Here is a 24,256-nt window from a genome sequence, read left to right on the forward strand (position 1 = left end):
ATATTCTGACTCCTCATCAGAGCCATAAGCTGAAAGGCTCTATAAAATAGGACGGATATGAGATCCAACAACAATATCCCACATTGGACAAAATTTCTTTATCTACAAGATTGTCTGGCTGCTGAAAGGCTTCTCCCTTGTCTATAGCACTATTTAATTGTGGCAAGAAAGAGTTAGTCTCTGGCTTTAAAGTGTCAGTTCAGGTTGGGTGGATCTCAAGCTGCCAGAGTGCAGAAACTTTGAGGCAGCTGATCAACAGGGGAAAATAGGGTGAAACTCATCTTAAAACTCTTTTCTCTGGGTCTGAGGGATCACTGTCTTACAGATAGTATTAGCTCAAACCTGCTCTTCCAGCATCCAAAAACCAAGGTCTTCAACCTTATCATAAAAGATATTATGTTGTTTAGTACAAACATTCATCTGCCTGATTCCAGGGCTCCCCTCAGATCATTGAGCTGACTGCTCCATCTGTGAGGGGGACTGTTGCCCATTGGAAAGATCAACTCACTTTGCACTTCTGAGAGGTCCATGAGTACCAGTTGTTAATCTGGATTCAGGAGGGAGGGAGAGAAGTAGAGACACAAACTCAGGAAAGAGACTTGGAAGATGAGCCTCAAGGTCTAAGTCTAATGTGTTGCACAGGAGCAAGCATTTTATATAGCTTTTGAACCAATGGGTAATATACCTAAACCATGTATTAGTCAACCATATCCTTGTCAATATGGGGAGGTGCTAAGTTCCCAGCTTCTGAGGTAACTTTCATGCAGATCGCAGGAAGCATCCACCTCCCTGTTCTGGGCCCAATGTGAGGTTCACTAATTTGCTAGTTTTCTTTATCTTGCATCATATGATATGCCAGTGGACACAGGATCTTGTAATATTAAAATTGTGATGAAGTCTCTTTCACCATCCATCAGGCCCCACCCAGGGACCAAATAACCCACAGTGAGACACTGTGTTTTCCCTACAGAAGAGGTAATATGTGGTCTGTAAGATGGGAAGTGAACTCTATTGTAACATTGAGGAGGTACTGAGCATCTAAACACTGATTCTGAAAGTACTAACTGTTAGGGTTCTAAACAGAGGTAGAAGTTGACTATAACCTGCAGTGAAAAATCATTTGGGGTCTCAAGGCCCATGGCATGAGTTTCTACATTTCTATAGCACCAATCATGGTACTGAAGAGTGGGAAACAGTACTTCTACCTTGGCAAATGTACTGGTCCATTTACTAAAAGCAATACTGTTTGTAGAATAAGCATTTTACTTTATTCCAATTTAAGTGATAATGAATTATTTCTTACATATAAATAAGAATGTATATAGTTAACAACAGACTGGAAGAGTAGAAAAATATACATTTGCTCTTAAGTAACACTTCTCAATATAAGGTAAGTTTCATTGATTGTTAAAAAATAAAATAATATTAAACCAAGCCCTTGTATAATTTTCATGTTAAATATGATTTGGTATTGTTTAAATTTAAAAGTTAGAAGATGGAGAATGATGATACAGTGTTTAAGATTGCTTGCTGCTGTTGGGGGCCGACTTTTAGCAGAAAGCGGCTATCAGCTTTGCAGCCATCTTGAGCCATATATCCTGACATGAGACTTGTATTACAATAGCCTACAGCAGCTGAGCACACTCTGATAATCTTGGTTTAGATGCCTTGGGCGTGTGAGATTAAAGGTGTGTGAGATTAAAGGTGTGTAACTTAAGAGTGTGACTTAGAAGTGTAGAGATCGCAGTCGAGATGGAGGAAGATGCGAACCAAGTCTGGCTGTTGCTGGGACTGGAGAGTAGTGCTGGGGCTGCGGTCTAGGAGTCCCAATCTCAGACGCGGCTGAACCACCTGGGTCTGAGAAGGTAAGAGACCACGGTGCTTGGGTGCTTTGAAGGATCAGAGGTACCTAAGGATTGACTTGTCGAGGAGGCAGCGGATATATCTGTCTGCTCTGCAGGGCTGCATCGCAATGGGAAGCCGCTCTGCAGTTTTGACAATGAAAGGCAAGTCCCCCTGAGGCATCTCGTCCTGGCAGAGGAGTATGAGAGACTGACAGCTAGAGAAGCATGGCGAGGGGCATGCCCGAGGACCCTGAATTGGCCGTGCAAGAGCCAGACAGAAGGTCTTCGGGCACAATGGAGGACAAGCCGAACATCCAGATTATAGAGTGGGAGCACCTGGACAAGAAGAAGTTCTATGTGTTTGGTGTAGCTATGACAATGATGATCAGAGTCAGCGTGTACCCGTTCACCCTTATCCGCAACTGCCTGCAGGTCCAGAAGAGCAAGAGTCTCTACCATGGGACCTTCGATGCCTTTGTCAAGATCCTGCGAGCAGAAGGAGTGGCAGGTCTCTACCGGGGCTTCCTGGTCAACACCTTCACACTCATTTCTGGCCAGTGCTATGTCACCACTTATGAGCTTACCCGGAAATTTGTAGCTGACTACAGCCAGAGTAACACAGTCAAATCACTGGTAGCCGGCGGCTCGACCTCCCTCGTGGCCCAGAGCATCACGGTGCCCATCGATGTTGTCTCCCAGCATCTGATGATGCAGCGCAAGGGTGAGAAAATGGGTCGCTTCCAAGTGCGCAGGAACCTAGAGGGACAAGGGCTGATTGCCTTTGGCCAAACTAAGGACATCATCAGGCAGATCCTGCGGGCTGATGGCCTTCGAGGCTTCTAGCGAGGCTATGTGGCCTCGCTGCTAACGTGTATCTCAAACAGTGCTGTATGGTGGCGCTTTTACCACTTCTATGCAGAGCAGCTGTCGCGCCTGTGCCCTCAGGAGTGCCCTCACATTGTCTTTCAAGCCATCTCTGGGCCCCTGGCTGCAGCCACTGCCTCCATCCTCACCAATCCCATGGATGTCATCAGAACCCGTGTGCAGGTTGAAGGCAAGAGCTCCATCATCCTGACCTTCAGACAGCTGATGGCAGAAGAGGGGCCTTGGGGCCTCATGAAGGGCCTCTCAGCCCGAATTCTCTCGGCTACACCCTCCACCATTGTCATTGTGGTGGGCTACGAGAGCCTGAAGAAACTCAGTCTGCGACCCGAGCTGGTGGACTCGAGACACTGGTAGTGATCGGTGGATGGAGAGGCTGTGGTTTCACACATTACTTTTAGCTGGGGCAGAGCAGGGAGAATAACTACCCCTGTGAATGCCACCACCACACACCCATCCTGCTCCAGGTGGCCTATCAGGGACAAGAGAAGAGACTTTGGACTGCCCTTGCTGCAGAGGTTCTGTGCCTGGCTTCCCTGATCCCTGTAAATTTATTCCTCCTGCAGATCTGGGCCCCTCACTTGGTCCTTATACTCAGTCATGGCCTGAAGATCAACCGCCACAGGACCCTGTTGGCCCCTCACTGGTGCCCCTCTCTCTGTCCTTCCTTCAGGCCTGGAGAAGAGCTGCTCATAGTTTGCTTGTCCCCTGCTTCTTCCTCTTGAGTCTTTAGGCCAAGGCTCTAAGTAGCTGACTGTGATTTTTTTTTATGCTTGCTTATTTTAAATTTGGGACTTGAGTTGTTCACTGGACTACTCTGTTTGCCCTGCCTTTTGGGGACAAATCGGAGCAGCGCACACTCTACAGGACGTCAGTCTTCTCTGGGAGTTACTAGGAGGGAGCTGAGGCTTTATCGAGTGTGTAGTTGAGCATCTGTGAATGAGCCAATTAATCCTGATAGCTCAGTTCGCTGTCAGACCCCACTCCTTGGAGAAGTGGAAAACTGTGACACCAACCCCAATTCTTTGTCCCTTCCTTGTCCCGTCAGGCCTAGGAACCTACAGATACAATGAGCTGTTGGCCTTTGTTGGCCCAGGTGACTACAGTAGAGGGCCCAGTTGTGAGTGGATCAGAGACTTACTGGAGTACACTGGACTTGGAACATTGCCCTGAAGCCAGGTTGAGAGAGCCATAGGCTTGGAACGTAATGATGGGATGTGTGTTCCTCACTTATATTTCCTCAGGCCAGCTGAGCCAAGCCCAGAGGCGCCATGGAGGTTCTGAGCCCTAGGCTGCAATGCCACAGGCATACCTGTCACTCAGATGAATTACAACAGGTGTCTCACAGTGGGTCTCTGGAATATGAACTGTCCTTGTTTTTCTTGTCCTTGGTTGTGAAGTGTCGTCCTAGTCATGGTACCTTATGCTGGCAACAGAAAAATAAAAGAACAGTCAGGAAGGCACCCAAGGCCAGGTCCACCTGGTTACCAGCCGCATACTGCCAAAATTGTTGATGCCCCCTCCCCTCAGGAGCTTCCCTCTTCCCTGCCTCCACTGAGCCTGTGTTGGCAGGAGAGAGGCATAGCGTGAGGAATGGGAAGAAAGCAGGCAAATCTTGCTGTTTGGCCTAGGTGATGCTTTCAACCTTATCAGTGGCCCCATGCCTTGGGAAATGCCATGGTGCCAATTTGGAAGGTGCTAGCTAACTAAAGCCTCCATGTTTCTCATGGCTGCTCCACATTCTTCCATCCTGACTGGACCCAGTCTCTGTACTTACCTCTTCTACTTGTTGTAATCTGTATTTGTTTCCTTCTGAGTTGTCTACTTTTATTTATCTCATTCTGGTTTTTTTTTTTTTTGAGACAGGGTCTTATATATCCCAGGCTGGCTATGAATTCACTATGTAGCAGAGGATAGCCTTGAACTCTTGATCTGCCTCCACCTCCTGAGTCCCAGGTTTACAGGATACCACCAGGCCCCACTTTCTGCACTTTATTGAGAGAGCCCTTCAATCTTGCCCATAGTTATCTGAAGGGTGGAACCCACAGATCATTTTAAATCCTTCTGCTCCTTACCTCTACCTTAAGAGCTATCAATACAATGAAGCAAGGGCTCCTCAAGCTTTTCCTATCAAGACCTTTGTGACTGGATGTCTCTCAGCTCTTCTTTGGTCCTCGATTACCAGGGCAGAGTATGGACATAAGGTTCCTGCCTTTCATGTCTTAGGTTACTTCTTCCCAACTTGATTTTCTTGTCCAGTGTTTAAGCCTCCCCCTTTCTCTCTTTCCTTCTTTCCCTTTCTGTTTGAAAGGTCTACGGATGTAAAGGTAAAGGTATCCTTGTTGGGACCCCTACTTTCCCAAGGTCAGGGACTAGGATTAGCCTTGGTGAAGATGGGCCAGTAGGCGGCCATTTTTCCAAAACTGGAGACCAAAACAGCTAGAAATTTTGACTCGTTGGTCCCTAACACAAATTAGAAACTCGGCAAGACAGGAAGGCTGGATGGAGGCACATGGGAAAGAAAATGCACATTCAGCATTAGATAGAAATGGACTCTTGAGGATATTAGCTGCGAATATTCACTGTTGCACTGTATGAAATCTTTGAAATGTAATTAAAAGTTTTTATTGAGCCCCTAAAAAAAAAAAAGTGTAGAGATCACATTTAGAGACAAGACTTAAGGGCATGATTAAAGGTGTGACCAAAAGGCATGGCTTAGAAGTGAGACATATAAAAGGCAGAGGCAGACTGTAGAGAAAGAGACTCTTTAGATATACTCTTTGGGGAGACTCTTTAGAGAATACAGCTAGATTTGGGACTTGGACCAGGAAGAGAGACTGAAGAATAAACGGGATTGAATCACACTCTGTCTGGTCTCCATTCTTTGAGTTTATCCTCACTCTCTCTCTTGCTGAACCCCGACCCATGGACCGGAGCAGCAGCTTGGGCCTGGATACAGTGGCCGCCAAATTTGGGGCAGCCTGGTGTGGTGCCCCACTTGACCAGCAAGGAAGATGCAAACAACTGGATCCTTCTCAACAGCCTTTATTGTAGAAGCACTTCATCATTCATCAGGGAACCCTGAGCACCCAGAGCTAGCCGCTTATATGCTCAGCCATAGTCAGGGAATGCGCATGGAGGTGCACGATTGGTCGGAATTGCAGTGCCTCATTAACATATCCCGCTCAGGAGGGGTTGGCGCCAAAACTAAGTTGTAGGGCAAACCAGTGATATGTTTCACTTTCATGTTTTGACAAAATGTAGTGAAGGGCCTGGATGCATAGTCTGTCTTAATGACATCGGGCTTGCCCCATGCTGCCCAGGCCGCAAGGCAGTGACTTATCACGTTGCGGACCTTTTCCCCACTCAGAGGAGAGGCATAGACAATGCCCGAGCATGTATCTACAGAAAGGTGAACATACTCAAGAGTCCCAAAGTGGGGTATGTGGGTAACATCTATTTGCCAGAGTTTGAGAGGCAACAGGCCTCTAGGGTTAATGCCAGTATGAGGCAGATGAAGAAACTGTGCACAATCTGGACAATTAATTACAATATCTCTGGCTGCTGCTCGCGGCAGGTGGAACATATGACAGAATGTGGTAGATGGCACATGAAACTGCTTATGAAAAGCAGAGGCTTTGGTGATTGCATCCACGTGGAAGACAAATTCCATACAGGTAGCGGTGTCCACCAGAGCCTTACGCTCTGTCATAGGACCTGGCAGCATAGTATGGGCTCTTATGTGTTGGATGAAAAACTTATTTTCCCATAGCCAAATAAGCTTCTGGATCTGTTGGAGAAGGTGGCAGACAGGACTACTAGACTTAATAGGTCCCGCAAGTTCCAAAAAAGCTACAGCATTGACTACATAACTGGAATCTGATACCAAGTTAAATGGGCCAGGGAAAGTTTGGAAGACCACCAAAACGATCTGGCACTCTACGAGCTGTGGAGTTCCAGAAGTGAACTGGATTTGTACTGGGGGTTCAGAACTAATAACATAACTGCCAACCCCCATTTTGGAGCCATCCGTGTATATGTTCACTGCCTCAGGTATAGGTAATGAGGCAGTCATTTTTGGAAATACAACGGGGTGATTAGCAAAAGACTGCAGGACAGGGTTCTTGGGAAGATGATTATCAAAATCCCATCAAAGCTGCATCTAAGAATGGTCCAGTCATCTATGGTGACACACAAGGTTTGTATTTGTTGGCTAGTGTAAGGGGTGATAATTCTCATTGGAGGTACACTGAAGTGTGCCAAGCACGACTTGAGGCCCAATAAAGCTAACTGCGCAATGGCAGTGGGATAGTGTTCCAAGGTTTTATTAAGAGAAACATGAGGATGTATCCATAATAGGGGGCTCTCCTGCCATAATACCACAGTAGGTTGTCTCAGTGTCTGTAGAACACACAAAAGGATGGTATGCACATCACGGATGTGAGTAATTTGTGCCTTACTTAGGGCGGTTTCCACCTTATTCAAGGCCAACCTAGCTTCTGGTGTGAGGCTCCTGGTTGAGGTCAAGTGGGGGTCCCGCTTCAACATATCAAATAAGGGAACCATTGGGGATCTTCAGATAGGGTCTAATCCAGTTGATATCTCCCAATAACTTCTGAAAATCATTTAGAGTACGTAAATGATCTTTTCTTATGTCTATTTTTTGAGGTTTAATGTCCCTAGGAGATATTACTGCTCCCAGAAATCATCCTACTGTTTCTGTCTGTACCTTCTCTGGAGCCACATATAAGTGTGCTTTCTCTAGTAGTTTAATCAGTGCTGCATAAACAGAGTCCAGCTAGTCTCTGGTGGGAGCTGCCAATAGGATGTCATCCATATAATGGCAAATTTTAACTTTTGGGAAGGCCTGCCTAAACGGCAGTAAAGTTTGTCCCACATACAGTTGACACATAGTAGGACTATTGGCCATCCCTTGTGGCAATACCCGCCACTGATAACACACGTCGGGTTCTTCATTATTTATGGCAGGAAGGTAAAAGCAAACCACTCACAATCGGCAGGGGCCAATGGTATAAAAAAAAAGCAAACTTTAATATCAATAATAAAAACAGACCATTCCACTGACAGGCTAGAAAGCAGAGGGAGGCCTCATTGAATGGGGCCCATAGGCTTCATCTGGGCATTGATAGCCTGCAAATCATGCAGCAGTCTCCACTTTCCCGATTTCTTTTTTATTACAAAGATCGGGGTGTTCCAGGGGGACTAGGATGGTTCCACATGCCCTGCCTCTAATTGTTCTTGAACCAAGGCTCTTGCCACCTGTAACTTTTCTATAGGCAACGGCCACTGAGGGACCCACACTGGGTCCCCCATTTTCCAAGTGATAGGTATACCTCCCTCAGTGGCCCCTAAGAAAAACCCAGCCCAGTCCTATCATGTTTGGGATGTGTAGTTATCACATCTGGGCTACCCTGCAGATTCTTTCCCAGTCCTTTGCCTGGCATATAGCCCATGCCCTGCATCATGCATTGTGATTGAGCAGAGTAATCATTTGTAAGTTTCATGCCTAATTGTGTTAAAACATCCCTTCCCCACAAGGTGACCAGGAGGTCCAGAACATATGATGTAAACCTTCCTGTTTTCCCTTCCTGGTCTTTCCATACCAGTTCCTTAGAGCTTACCATAGGGGAGGATTCATAGCCTAATCCCTGGAGGTTTTGGGCAGACCTCTGGGTCAGCCATTTGGCAGGCCAGTCATGAGCAGATATGATGCTGTGGTCTGCCCCTGTGTCTAAAAGCCCCAAAAAGGATCCACCCTTGACCCAGAGCGTCGCCATGGGGCGATCCTGTAATTTCAGGGAAAGATAGGCGAAACGGGACCCAGTGGATCCAAGCCCGCCATTACCTCTGACTTTCTTATGGGATGGAAAGTGGCTGTGCAAACTGGGTAGTAGTAACAGTTGGGCTATCCTGTCCTCTGGGGAAATGGCTGTAATTCCCCTTGGAAAGGAGGCCAATATTTTGACTTTTCCAGTATAGTCTGCATCTATGACTCCTGGAATGATCTGTAATCCCTTCAGAGCTGAGGATGATAGTCCCAAGAGTAGGCCTACAGTGTCTTTGGGCAATGGTCCTGAAAAGTCAGACTCTATAGGCTGCACTCTCATTTGTGGTGTCAGCATGAGTCTGGTGGTGGCACTGAGGTCCAATCCTGCAGAACCTGGAGTGGCCCTCCTTGGTTTCGAGGGATTCGCAGAGACAGACTCTGAATGGCCCCATACATTTGTGGGCCCTGGGGTCATGGGCCCTTCTGCCCGTTTTTTGGATGAGCACCACCATAGTTGTTACTTAGGAGGCGTCCATTAATATCTTTGACAGGGCAACATTCATGTGCCCAATGATTCCCCTTCTTACATCTGGAACAAAGCCCAGGGCCCTGACTTTGTTGTCTTATACTGTTATTCCTCTTAGGGCACTGTTTTTTGAAATGCCCAGGTTTCCCGCAAGTAAAGCAGGCTCTGGTTCTCCCTACTCCTTTTCTAACTTGTAAAACAGAAGCTGCCAATCCTGCATTGGACAGAGGGCCTCCTATCTCCCTGCATGCCTTCATCCATGCCTGCAGTCCTTTAGCCTTCCACAGAGTGATGGCGGTCCTACACTCCTTAGTACACTGCTCGTAGATGAGCTGTTCTATCAATGGCATGGCTGTATCTGGGTCACCAAAAATCCTCCCTGCTGCTTCCAGCATATGCGCTACAAAGTTGGCAAATGGTTCTGTGGGTCCCTGAATGACCTTCGTTTCCTGATACGTCCCCTTTATTGGGCAGGGACTTCCATGCCTTCATGGCCATGGTATTAATTTGGCCATAGACCGGCAAGGGATAAGCTGATTCGTGGCCCATTGACCCTGTCCCATTAACATATCAAAGGATCATGTGGCCTGGCCATCAGCTTGGTTGGTCCGAGCCTGATTTTGAGCGTGCTCTATGTACCGGGCCTTCCAGCTCCAATATTGACCCATGGTTAAACAGGCTCTAACTGTACTCATCCAATCTGATGGGGTCATGGCATGCAAGGATAATCTCTCTAACAATGCCTGAGTAAAGGATGCATTAATTCCATATGCTTGGACAGACTCAGCCAAGGCCTTTAGTTGTTTAAAATCTAAGGCCTCATGATATCTCTGTTGATTTGCATCCTCAAACACAGGAAATGCAGTTGCTGCCTTTCTCAGAAGGAACATCCTGGGTGGAGAGCCTGTGTGCCCTCTGTTTCATCATACTCTGGAGCATAAGGCAGCGGCGGCACCTTTGGTCCCGATCTGTCTTTGTCTTACTAACGTCTATTCGATCGGGACCATATCTTTTTTGTTTATACTTAGAGGCCTCTTCTTCGAGCTCTGCTTCTTCCTCAGAATCTAACCCAGACTCATCAGAAATCTCCAATTCTCTCAAGGAGGGGTAAATTCCTGTGAACCCCTCTTCTTTTTTCTCCTTTTTATCCTTTTCAGGCCGTTTAGGACTGTCTTTTGTTTTGCTAGCTTTTCCTTTTTCTCTTTCTTTGTGCCCCTTATTTTTTTTTCTTTCCTTAAAAACCCTATCCTCTTCTGACATGCTCTCCTGGTGCTCTTGAAGCAGTCTCTGTCCCACTTTTACACCCTCGACACATCTTTTATTGTCCAAGCAGGTGCGTATCATGCGCCAAAGAGGCCTCACCTCAGGTTTCACTGACCCTTCCTCAGCCTCCCTATCGAGATCTCGACCCAATTTCTCCCATGAGCCAATGGTTAGAGACCCCGTGGGAGCAAACCACAGGGCCACTCGGTCTATCTCACCCAAAAAGCTCTCTAGGATTTTTCTCTGTATTTTAAGGTTTCATTGCTCAAGGAGCTCTTGCAGCGCACTTAAAAATTGGTTGGAGGGAGTGTTCCCCATGTTACTCACTTACCTATGTGAGGTTCACACACGGGTGGACAGGTGGAGTTACCTACCCCCCTGTCTTACTGTCAACTGTGGGTGTTCTTTGTCCCAACAGACACACTCTGTCCGGGCAGATGACAGTTTAGGCAATAACACACAATGACCGTAAAAACGAAAGCAAGGATGATGAAGAGAGTGGCAATCAGCGGATCGACACCAAAGCTCAGCATAATCAGACACTGGGCTTACCAAGAGACTTACCGGTACCGCCACTTCTAAGGTAAAGAGTTCTGGATCCACGAGAATTTCGTCTCGGGTTCCCTTTCTGGGTTTTGGCACCACTTGTCCTACCCCACTCAACCAGCAAGGAAGACGTGAACAACTGGATCCTTCTCAACAGCCTTTATTGTAGAAGCACTTCATCATTCAGCAGGGAACCCCAAGCACCCAGAGTGAGCCGCTTATATGCTTAGCCCTAGTTGGGGAATGCACGCGGAGGTGCGCAATTGGTTGGAATTGCAGTGCCTCATTAACATATCCCACTCGGGAGGGGTTGGCGCCAAAACTGAGTTGGCCTAAGGGTGATCACATGAGCAGTGCACTTGTTTACCAGTAGATCATACCGGAAGCCAGTGCCATCTTGACCAACGAGTTGGGTTGGCGGCCTACAGCCCGAGCCTCAACATTTTGCTCGGGCCACAACATTTTTTGGCACCCGAACGTGGGACTAGTGCAGTTCTCAACATGCTGCTCTTTTCATACCCTCACAGTTACTTATAAATAACTGTAATCTCTGTTCTAAGAGATCCAGTACTCTCTTCTAATCTTCATGTACACCTGTACATATGTGAACATTTAAATATACACAAATCATTGAGACAGATGGGGAACAAAAAATGGCATAGATAATTACAGTGTTTATGGTTCTTGCATAGGATTTAGATTTGGATCTCACTATCTGTGTTAGGCACCCCATAATTCAGAGTATCTTCAATGGAATCCTTTGCCTTTGAAATGCCAGTGGCACTTCAAGCTTGTACACATATATACATATATTAAAATAAATAAAAACAATAAAGCATTTTAAAAATAGGATTAATCAAAGATCATGCATAACTCAAGTAGAAATATAAAGTAGCCATTATTGAGGGAAATCCTGTTTATTAAAACAATATGTAAAAAGAATCTATAGGGAATAACTGTATTTTAATGTATTTTTTTCTGATTTACTGTTACAGTTCAACAGATTTGTACAACTTGATCTAATTACAAAATGAAAATCCTCATCACTGAAATAGCCATTCCAAAGTAAAGTGGCAATGTGGTTGGGTGTCTAACAAGACTAGAGGACTTTGGATTTTCTACCCATGGAATGAGGTCTAGGTTCAAGGGATAACCTGCCTTTGCTGTTGATGACAAGATCCAGGAAAAGTGTGGGCTCACTATAGTAGCTAAATGCTTGAGACTGGTGAAACCTATTTGTCTCCATTTGCCATTGCCAGATATTGGTCTGCACATAACAGTGCTTCCAGGACTCACTGACTCCTGTAAAGTAAAACAAAGAAAGACATGTAAGTTTCTATCCAAAGTGTGTATTTATTTTCAAATTTCATAAATTCTCATAGCAATATTCATACAGCATGTTTAGTATAGGTCTATAAATGAATCTTTATCTCAAATTCATCTCAGAAATATTAGAGCCAACAAGGCTTAAACTACATAATTGAGTTTTCTTTTCTTTTTCTTTCTTTTTTGAGAATAAAAATGGCTTTATTAGACAAATAATTAAACAGGTTTTTTTTTTGCATTTCTATCATATCCATATTGCCTCTTCCTCTCTGATGGTTAACAATTAGGTTGAAAAAGAAGAACAAAACAAACAAAAAAGGAAATAAATCTATTTTTATTTTATTGAATATTTTTTATTTACATTTCAAATGTTATCCCCTTTCTTGGTCAGCACCCTAAAGCGCCCATATACCATCCCCCTTTCCTCTGACTCAATGAGGGTATTCCCCCACCCACTCCTGTCTCTCTGCCCTCAAACTCCCCTACACTGGGAGATCACACCTTCACAGAACCAGGGGCCTCTACTCCCACTGATGCCTGATAAGGTCTTCCTCTGCTACATATATGGCTGGAGCCATGGGTCCCTCCATGTGTATGTACTCTTTGGCTGGGAGTTTAGTCCTTGGCAGCTCTGGGAGTTCTGGCTGGTTGTTCCTATGGGGTTACAAACCCCTTTAGATCTTTCAGTACTTTCTCTAAGGCCTCCATTGGAGACCCATTGGGGATCTTGTGCTCAGTTCTATGGTTGGCTGCAAGTATCCCCTCTGTATTAGTCAGGCTCTGGCAGAGCCTCTTAGGAGACAGCTATATCAGGTTCCTATCAGCATGCACTTCTTGGCCTCCAAAATAGTGTCTGGGTTTGGTGCCTATTTATGGGATGGATCCGCAGATGGAACAGTGTAGGACCATGAAAGAACAGCATGGTTTCTGGTTGAGTACTGGCTAGAGATGGCCAGAGACCAGGCAGGTTAGAGACCCCCCAGGTTTCTCAGGAAGAGATGGCATGCATTTCAACACACTCCCATACTCCAGGATCCTGACAGGAGGCCAAAGACCTTCATCAATCTGTACCTTTCAGGCACTTAGGACAACACCCCAACTAGCCTCTTCATAGGTAGAGGGTGTGACTACAAGCCACAGAGCCTCAAGACAAATCTCCATATTAATGAGATACCTAAAGGCCAGGGGGCATAGCCAATTAAGCATTCCTTCCCAGACTCTCCTCCTTGCAAAAGGTATTTAACCTCAGGCCCACCCTGAGAATACCAGGGTATACCAGTTTTCATTCATTCTTCCCACCATGACAATAAACATTTTAAGACCTTGGACTATATTTCTCTTCCTTGAAAGCAACTGTGGGGAACCTTGGAATAGATTTTCAACTACTGAACCACTGCCTAATCTCTTGCAGACCTCTCTACATTCCAGCCACAGAGGTCCAGCAACCCAAATAAGTTGAGTCAACCATGACCTAGCCAAGTGAGTTGTGGAGACCAAGATTCTCATACTCATGGGATGCAGCCAGAGCTCATCTTTCCCCTTCTCTTCAGTTGTAGGCTACCAGCCCATATGTGTCCACTTCTGTCGATTCTTCCATGGCTTTCCAGATGTTCCTGAGAGCCCAAGGGCCTGAAAACCAAACAGTTCCTGGCCACCTTTTGCTCTGGGGACCACCAACCCAAGAGTCAAGGGACACAGCCAGAGATTCTACCCCTCCCCTGAACAGAGTCCTGCATCTTCTCAATTGTATGATGTCCCATTTGTCTATTGTTGATTTTAGAGCATAAGTCATTGGTGTTGTTCAGGAAAAATTCCCCTGTATGCATGTGTTCAAGGCTCTTCCTCACTTTCTCTTCTATTAGTTTTAGTGTACCTGGTTTTATGTGGAAGTGCTTGATGTACTTGGACTTGAGCTTTGTTCAAGAATAAAATAATAGATTGATTTGTATTCTCCTTCAGGCTGATCTCAAGTTGAACCAGCACTATTTGTTGAAAATGTGGTCTTTTTTCCACTGAATGGTTTTAAGCTCCTTTGTCAAAGATCAAGTGACCAAAGGTGTGTGGGTTCATTTCTGGGTCTTCAATTCTATTCTATTGATCTTCCTGCCCATCTCTGTATCAACACCATGTAGTTTTTATCACTATTGCTCTGTAGTATAGCTTGAGGTGAGGAATGGTGACTTCCCCAGAAGATTTTTTATTGTTGAGAATAGTTTTCAATATCTTGGGTTTTATCCAAATAAATTTGAGAATTTCTCTTTCTAACTCTGTGAAGAATTTAGTTGAAATTGTGATGGGGATTGCATTGAGTCCATAGATTGCTTTCCATAGGATGGCCATTGTTACTATATTAATATCCTGCTAATCCATGAGTATGGAATATCTTTCCATCTTTGGAGATCTACAATTTCTTTCTTCATGGACTTGAAGTTCTTGTCATACAGATCTGTCACTTGCTTGGCTAGATTCACACCAAGGTATATTATTAAACTGTCATTTCCCTAGTTTCTTTCTCAGCCTATTTATTCTTTAAGTAGAGGAAGGCTAAAGATTTGTTAGAGTTAATTTTATCAGCCACTTTGCTGAAGTTGTTTATCAGCTTTAAGGGTTCTCTGTAGGAATTTTTGTGGTCATTTAAGTATACTATCATCTGCAAATAGCAATATTTTCACTTCTTCCTTTCCTATTTGTATCCTTTTGACTAATTGCTCTGTCTAGGACTTTGAATACTATATTGAATACATAGGAAAAGAGTGGGCACCCTTGTCTATTCCCTGATTTTACTAGGATTGCTTCAAGTTTCTCTCACTTCTAGTGTGATGTTGGCTACTGGCTTGCTGTATATTACTTTTACTATGTTTAGGTGTGGCCCTTGAATTCCTGATCTTTCCAAGCCTTTTAACATGAAGAGATGTTGGATTTTGTCAAATGATTTTTCAGCATCTAATGAAATGATCATGTGATTTTTTTCTTTGAGTTTGTTTATTTAGTGGATTATGTTTATGGGTTTCTATATATTGAACCATTCCTGCATACTTGGGATGAAGCCTTCTTAATCATGTGAAATGATCATTATGCTGTGTTCTCAGATTTGGTTTGCAAGAATTTAGTATTTTTGCTTCAATATTGATAAGGGAAATTCAACTAAAGTTCACTTTCTTTGTTTGGTCTTCGTGTGGTTTAGGTAAAAGCATAATTGTGGCTTCATAGAATGCAGAGGGTAGTGTTCCTTCTGTTTCTATTTTGTGAAGTATTTTGAAGATTATTAGGTCTTTTATTTTTTTTTTTGAAGAAAAATAATTCTGATAGAATTCTGTATTAAGCCCATGTGGTCCTGGAATATTATTGGTTGTGAGACTTTTAATGACTGCTTCTATTTCATTATGGTATTGGACTGTTTAGATGGTTTATCCAATCCTGATTTAGCTTTGATATTTGGCATCTGTCTAGAAAATTGTCCATTTCATCTGGATTTTCCAGTTTTGTTGATTATAGGTTTTTGTAGTGGGATCTGATGACTTTTTTAATATTCTCAGCTTTTCTTGTTATATCTCCCTTTTTATTTCTGATTTTGCTAATTTGGATACTGTCTTTGTAACCTCTGGCAAGTCTGGCTAAGGGTTAATATATCTTGTTGATTCTTTAAAGAACCAGTTCCTGGTCTTGTTGATTCTTTGTATAGTTCTTTTTGTTTCTACTTGGTTTCAGCCCTGAGGTTTATTATTTGTTGCTATCTACTCCCCTTGGATTTATTTGCTTCTTTTTGTTCTTGAGCTTTGCTGTCAAGCTGCTAGTATATGCTCTCTCCAGATTCTTTTTGGAGGCATTTAGAGATATGAGTGTTCCTCTTAGCACTGCCTTCATTGTGTCTCATAAGTTTTGTTATGATGTGCCTTCACTTTCATTAAATTCTAAAAGGTCTTCAATTTATTTTTTGCTTCTTTTTTTGACGAAATCATCATTGAGTAGAGCATTGTTCAGCTTCCATGTGTATGTGAGCTTTCTGCTGGTTTTTTGATGTTTTTGAAGAACAGCCTTAGTCTGTGGTGATCTGATAGGATGCATGGGATTATTTAAATCATCTTGTATCTGTTGAGGTCTGTTTTGTGACCAGTTATATGGTCAGTTTTGGAGAAGGTACCATGAGATGCTGAGAAGAAGGTATATTCTTTTGTTTGGGGATGAAATGTTCTAAAGATATCTGTTAAATCTATTTGGTCCATAACTTCTGTTAGTTTCACTGTGTCTCTGTTTAGTTTCTGTTTCCATGAACTGTCCATTACTCAGAGTGGGGAGTTGAAGTCTCCCACTATTATTATGTGAAGTGAAATGTATGCTTTGATCTTTAGTAAAGTTTCTTTTATGAATGTGTTTGCACTTCTGTTTGTAGCATAGATGTTCAGAATTGAGAGTTCTTCTTGGTAAAATTTTCCACTGATGACTTTGAAGTGTTCTTATATTTATTTTATTACTTTTGGTTGAAAGTCAATTTTATTCAATATTAAAATGAATACTTCTGCTTGTTTCTTGGGATCATATGCTTGGAGAATTGTTTTTCAGCCTTTAACTCTGAGGTAGTGTCTGTCTTTGTCACTGAGGTGTGTTTCTTGTATGCAGCAAAATGCTGAGTCTTATTTACTTATCCAGTCTGTTAATCTATGTCTTTTTATTGTGGAATTGAGTCCATTGATCTTAAGAGATATTAAGGAATAGTGATTGTTGCTTTCTGCTATTTTTTGTGGTTAAAGGTGGAATTATGCTTGTGTGGCTGTCTTCTTTTGGGTTTGTTGAAAGAATACTACTTTCTTGCTTTCCTAGGTTGTAGTTTCCCTCCTTGTGTTGAAGTTTTTAATCTATTATTCTTTGCAAGGGTGGATTTGTTAAAAGATATTGTATAATTTTGGCTTTGTCGTGGAATATCTTGGTTTCTCTGTCCATGGTAATTGAGTGTTTTACTGGGTATAGTAGCCTGGGCTATTGTTTCAATTTTCCATTTTAGATCCTGGATAGTCTTGTTCAAATGCCTTCTCCTGTTTGTTTGTAATTTTCTGTAATTCTTTAAAAGATTTTTGTGCATTTACATGCTTTTAGAGACTGTATGACATCTGTCCAGGAGCTTCTTGATTTCATAGTCTGTTGAGATGTCTGATGTAGTTATGATAGGTTTGCCTTTATATATTACTTGACCATTTTTCCTTACTGCTTTTAATATTCTTTGTGCTTTTGATGTGTTGATTATTATGTGACAGGTGGAATTTCTTTCCTGGTCCAATGTATTTGGAGTTCTGTAGGCTTCTTGTATGTTCATGGGCATCTCTTTCATTAGGTTTGGGATGTTTTCTTCTATAATTTTGTTGAAGATATTTACTGGCCCTTTGAGTTGGGTATCTTCTCTCTATTCTATACCTATTATCCTTAGGTTTGGTCTTTTCATTCTCTCCTGGATTTCCTGGATGTTTTGGGTTTGAAGCTTTTTGCATTTTGAAGTTTCTTTGACAGTTGTTCTGCACTTGAGATTCTTTCTTCTATCTCCTGTATTCTGTTAGTGGTGCTTGTATCTAGGACTCCTGATCTTTTTCCTAGGTTTTCTATCTCCAGTGTTGTCTCTCTTTGAGATTCTTTATTGTATCTATTTCTATTTTTAGATCCTGGATGGTCTTGTTCAATTCTTTTTCCTGTTCAGTTGTGTTTTCCTGTAATTTTGAAGGGATTTTTGTGTTTTATCTTTAAGGGTTTCTGTTTACCTCTGTTCTCAATGTATTTTTAAGAAGAGAATAATTTATGTCCTTAAAGTACTCTATCATCATCATTAAATGTGATTTTAGATCCAAATATTGCTTTTTCTGTGGGATTGTGTATCCAGTACTTGCTATGGAAGAGAATTGGGTTCCGTTAAAGCCATGTAGTCTTGGTTTCTGTTGCTTATGTTGTTATGCACATGCATCTCTTGCCATCTGGTTCTCTCTAATGCTATTTGACCTTGCTGTTTTGGACTGGACCCTGTCCCTCCTATAATCCTGTTTGTTTCAGATCTCCTCAGAGTCTAGCTGTCTCTGTGATTCTGTGATTCTTGGATCCTGTGATGCTGAATCCTGGGTATATCAGAGCTCCTAGGAGTCAAGATGCCTCTAGGATCCTGAAATCTTGGGGTGACAAAGCTCCTGAAATCCTATGATTCTGGGCATGTTAATGTACCTAGGAATCAAGCTTCTTCTGGATATTGTGGGACTAGGTCTGAAGCTAGTGACCAAGGGCACCTGCTCTGAAAGGAAGGGACCCAAGCCACTAGCTGGCCAAGGATTCCTATGTTCCTTGATCCTGCTTGCCCCAGTTACTCCCAGTTTTGGGGTGTTGAAGCAAATGTCATGGCCTCTTCATCTATGGTTTTGGGGTTGTTAAAGTATCTGTGAGTTGAGCTTCCTCTGGGTGTGGAGGTAGTGCACAAGGTCTGCTCAGTGCACTGGCTGAGATCAGAAGCATAATTGAGTTTTCAAAACTGAAATTAAAATGACTAAACTGATAAAGCTGTGAAGAAGAATATGTCTAATTTTTATGACTGTAAACGCAGGGGAGAACTCGATAGACAAATTAGATAGTTTTTTAAAAGGAAAAACTTCATGATTTGGTTAGATAAATGAAATATGAGAAGAAAAAAAAAGATGAAATGGCTAGATTTAATACAAACATATAGATAAATAATTATATATTGTACAAAAGATCACATATTTTAGAGATTTCTCTTTAACATACTTGGACAAAATTTATTTTTTTAGGTATGTAAGATAGTAATATATTGCATCAAGTTGACATATTTAAAAAGAGCTATTGTCCTGTGGTTTAGTAAAATATATGTTCTTTATATCTGAACAAGAAATAAATGTCATTTATATGGCATAAAATAAAAACAAAAATGAAAACTGATCTATTTACCATATTTATTTCAGGTCCCCTGGCCTGTGCAGCATAGCAAGCAGTAGAACCTCCTATGTCTGGATAGAGATAGGCACAGTTGGAAACTCCCATCACTTGTATCTGTAACATTTCTGGATTTTCAAGTATATCCCCTAAAAAATAGATAAGATGTAAAATTTATATACATATATGCATATATAAATATACATACATATATACATATATGTGTGTATATGTTATTGAAAAATAGAGATAAAATTAAAACATTATATATTCCCACTATATTTACCTTATTATGGTAAGATAATAATACCTATTAACATTATTAGGAACAAAAGTAAATCTCAGGACATGTTTCCAATTTACACAACAATTTTAAAGATATTTTAAAAGGTATATAAACAATTATAGTTACAATTTTTCCTTAAGTGTAATATTAAAAGTGTGTTTAAAAGATATTTTAAAAGGTATATAAACAATTATAGCTACAATTTTTCCTTAAGTGTAATATTAAAAGTGTGTTCCTTAATTAAAAGAAAATAGAACTACTCTCAATAAGTAAAATGAAAGTTGTGTTACTAACCTTGTTTGAGAATTTGTGGTCCAGAGAGCCAGCATTCTGAGGTGTTTATATTCTTAAAATTGCCTAAAGGTGCCACTATGTGAATAGAACTCTGGCCTTCTTGAAGAAGCACAAGAGCTAGATCATTTCTTACAGCCTGATTCACTAACCGAAATTGTTCATGCAGTAAAATAGTAGTCACCTTAACAACTCTCATATTTGTCCCAGGATTTCGAAAACCCAGTATCACAACAGTATCTTTGGGATTCCTAGGCATAAGTAGATATTAATTAAAATGGGTTATACAAGAAAATGCAAATTTTACAAACTATGTTTATCTCCATAGTTTGGGTTTATTTCCTTCTTTGTAGAGCAAAGAGAACCATACAAATGAAGTTACAGTTCATAAAATCAGACATCAAAATCATTAAAAACAAATATAATTCTAAGAGTAAAATGATTTTCTATTTATCTTAAAAGAAAAATGTAATGAGAATATGAGAAAAGCTTTAAACAATTATAGGCAACCTGCTCACAAAAAAATCTTAACAAAAAGTAGAAGAAATACTAAATATTAAAAGGAAATGTGACATAAACTTACATGTGCCTGACACAGTGGGCAGCAGTGAGAATCCAATAGCTACTAATTATTGAGCCACTGCAGATCTGATTGCCACAACTGAAGATCAGTGCTTGCCATGGCATAGTATATTGCAAAGAAATATGATCTGCCAAAGCTAGGTTAAAAAACAAACAATAAATATAGGATAAATTTGGTGTAAATGTAACTTATACCCATTTTTAAAACTTTTAATTCCTAATGTAACTGCTAAAACAACTGCCATTGTTAAATTTATTTTGAAAAAAAAAAAGCTTCTTTAATCTTTATGTATATGTTTTTCCCTCAAAAAATGATTATCTTCTTACTTTTTCCATTTCACTGGGGAAAATATTGGAAACCATTATATGTAGTATATTCTTTTCTTCTTACAAGCTTATGTAAATACTACTTTAGACTTCTGTAACTATTTGGACAGATTAGAAATAGAAGAGAATAGTTTCATTTTAAGGTATATAAAATGAATGATGATTATGGATATAGGATCATTGACTCCAAAGTATCAGAGACTAAGCTTACTAATTTAAAAAACTTGCATGTAGATCTCAAATACTTAGTAAGGAATTTCAAGGTTGAATATTGCAAAACACTCATGTTAAATAAAATAAATAAAACTTTAGTCACTGGTTTGTCAAACCAATGCTGATTTATATATGTATACAAAATGGTGATGATAATTTGTCTGTTTATAAAAAAGCAAAAAAATAAAGGAAAAATGGAAGTCTATCATCTCGGGTGCACATTCCATTGACCTCTCTACCAAAAGTTTTGAACTTTGTATTTCTGCCAATGAACAAAATAATTTCACTCATTTGAAAAATATATTTTCAATATAATTGCAGAAACATATTTAATGTTATATTAAACCTTATTTAAATGTAGCATTAGTGAATATCTCAGAAGAAATTAATGTAAAATAGCCATTAATTATATTATGATATGCTTCCAAAAACTGAAGAGGAAAACATAGAAATGACAAATATATATTATAGACCTGTATTTGTATGAGGACTTACAAAGTCAATACTTCCTACCAAAATAAACCCGCCAAAAATGATTTTTACCTCATAATTTTTAATTTTATAATTAAAATTGGCACACTAATAAAGAAAGGAGTCTTTTAGAAATTAATTTGTCAAAGTTAGTTCTGAACTTTGATGTCTAAGAATATAACAAATTATTTACTTTTCTAGACCTCAGCTGTTGTGATTATAATAGTCAGATATATATATATATATATATATATATATATATATATATATATATTATAGTAACATCATGATAGCTGAGTAGTATGATAATTGTAAAGTGCCTTTGAAAACATACACACACACACACACACACACTCTCACACACACAGCCTCTAATATTAGGCAAACAAAAAAATGGAACTCCTGGGGACACAATTTTTGCTTTCCCTCTTTTATATTTCAATTCTTCCCTTAATTTTTCCTAAAACTCATACAGCAATATTCTTTGGCCTTACCCTGAGGCTGTGACAGAGAGATGAAGTGTGGATAATTAGAATCTGTTGAAAATGTAAAAGTTGAGACTTTTCTATTGGTAAAGACTGACAAGGAATTGGAAGCTGAAATAGTCACAGATCTTTGATTGGACCAGGGTGCATGGCTCGGCTGTGTAACTCTCTGGAGCCAGAAAATAAAAGGGCTAACATGGCTGAAGACATAGGGCTTTTTGCAGTTTTCATCAAAATGAATTAAAATTCCCATCTGCACCCATGTGTCTTTATATTGCAGATGACATACCAAAGGTGCCCCAAGATCACCCTATTAAAAACAAGAAACACAGTATTAATTAATGAACTGAAGGATGAGAATATATCATATTTGTTACTAAATGGTACTTCTTTATATCTCTGCCATTCATAGATCCTCAATTTGTCACCTTACAGCCAGATTCCCCCAAAGCTTTTTTGGCTTCTACACAGAAAGTGAACTCATTCAGTTGAGGCCAAAATTTTGCACAAGTGCTGACTTGCATGATGCTTAGACGCCTTTTTTGCAGGATACCTGGACTTCCTGAAAAAAAAAATTATAATTTGTTTTGTTTTGTATTATTGTCATACAGGAGAAATATTATGAAAATAACAATATAAAACCTCAATTATCATAAGAAAAATCTACTATATTAATCTACACTGTTCATCATTACTTACCCCTCATAAGGGACCAACTGGGTAACCAGCAGTCATACAACTGGATATGTCTCTCTTGCTCCTGACTTTCCTCCAGGCAAATAGGAAGCACCAAAGGTTGAAAATGTAGGGGCTTCTTCAGGAAGATTAGGCCAGGTCCTAATGGTCCACTGTGACCTAAATATGGCATCGAACGGTGAATCCCTACAATTTCACCTTGTGTAGCATCCTGAAGATCAACCAACCCCACTTGGACTAAAGCCAGGGCTTCTGACCGTTTTCTGGAGAAAAAATTATCAAGAGTCACAATTTTACAGAACAAAGATGTAGGCTTCAGATATGAAAATGACCCTAGGCTAGGACAGGGAAGTTGGCTCAGATATTTTGGTCATCCTGATAAGCCCTTAGAAACAGTTATCATGGGTGTGTTCACAGAATTTTGTTTATTGCCTTGTTTGTTCTTTGACTATCTGCATCTATTGTATTGCTAGTTCCTCAAGCTAGAACTGACCTTAATTCTTGCATGTAATTAAAATGGTTGAAAAGCAAAAAGGAGGAGGTGGGATGGGATAGGGGTTTTCTTGGGAGGGGAAATGGGGAAAGGAGAAACCATCTGAAATAGAAATAAATAAAATATCCAATTTAAAATGAATAAAAAGAAAGGTTATTATAATTATTTTAAATGCTGTTTATCTTTATTTGTCTGCACTACGTGATTTGTATTTTTACTTTTAAGCATATAAGAAAATATTTTTAGGATTTTAAAAAAGAAAATAAGAAAAATCCTTGAGGTCACATATATCATACAAAATGCAAGTGTACAGTGAAATACTATATCAAATTAATCTATTTATATTTTGGAGAAAATAGGTATTGGTTTAGGGTCTATTTAATCTAGCTAGTATCTTACTAAGTTGCTTGTGCAAACACTAAACATATTCTGGAACCTATAGTAACCATATGCTCACAAACTTCCTAGTTCTGCCTCTTAATTAAAATTATAAGATAAGAAGCTGTTAAACATGAATGGACTCTTTCTATATTTATTTATATTATCTCTACTATGCATATAATGCATTGTTAATCATAAAAGTTCACTATGGGACTCAATATACATGAACATATTCAGAACCTAAAACTACATTTTACAATGATAAAAATTTATTGTTTTACTAAATAATTTTAGTAATTATTTCTGCCATACACTTTAAAAATTAAGTTAATTACAATGAATATATATGATAATTACATGCTGTAAGGCCAACAATAGTTAATGAAAATAGATGATCTTTTGATTTGAAGTTAAAAATTTCCATATTATTATAGGTAAAACAATATCAAATTGGGATGTATTTTATAACCTACAAACATATTATTAATATATTGAAAGTAACCTCAAAATACACAATAATTTTAGCAAAAGTATGAGGTAAAACAAATACAAAAAAATTTCATACACATCATGGTCAAAGTCTAAAAGTTGTTCTCATTTATTTTTTGAGAAGTTCTGTCATATTAGATGAGGAAATGTATCACTTAGAGTGAGTTGATACACCAGATTTAAATAAGCAGATTATATATATATATATATATATATATATATATATATATATATATATATATATATATATGGCTGCATTTCAAAGGAAGATATTCATTGACCATCTCAGTTAACATCCATATGCAATATGCAACCAATTTGAAAAGTTTTATTTAGACTTACACAAAATTGGCACATCGAGCAGATGTAAGAATCCACTTTTCATTAAGTATAGAGCCTGCACAGAAGTGGGAGTAAGAAAGTTGCACAGAAACCATCCAAGGAAATTCACC

General features: G+C 40.2%; 1 pseudogene; it reads left to right on the top strand.

The window, feature by feature from the left end:
* The first annotated feature begins 2,001 nt into the window (after nt 1–2,001).
* LOC117701395 (solute carrier family 25 member 44 pseudogene) lies at nt 2,002–3,421 on the top strand (annotated as a pseudogene).
* Nucleotides 3,422–24,256: the final 20,835 nt, after the last annotated feature.

Source organism: Arvicanthis niloticus (assembly GCF_011762505.2).
Source record: "Arvicanthis niloticus isolate mArvNil1 chromosome Y unlocalized genomic scaffold, mArvNil1.pat.X SUPER_Y_unloc_7, whole genome shotgun sequence".
Lineage (NCBI taxonomy): Eukaryota > Metazoa > Chordata > Mammalia > Rodentia > Muridae > Arvicanthis > Arvicanthis niloticus.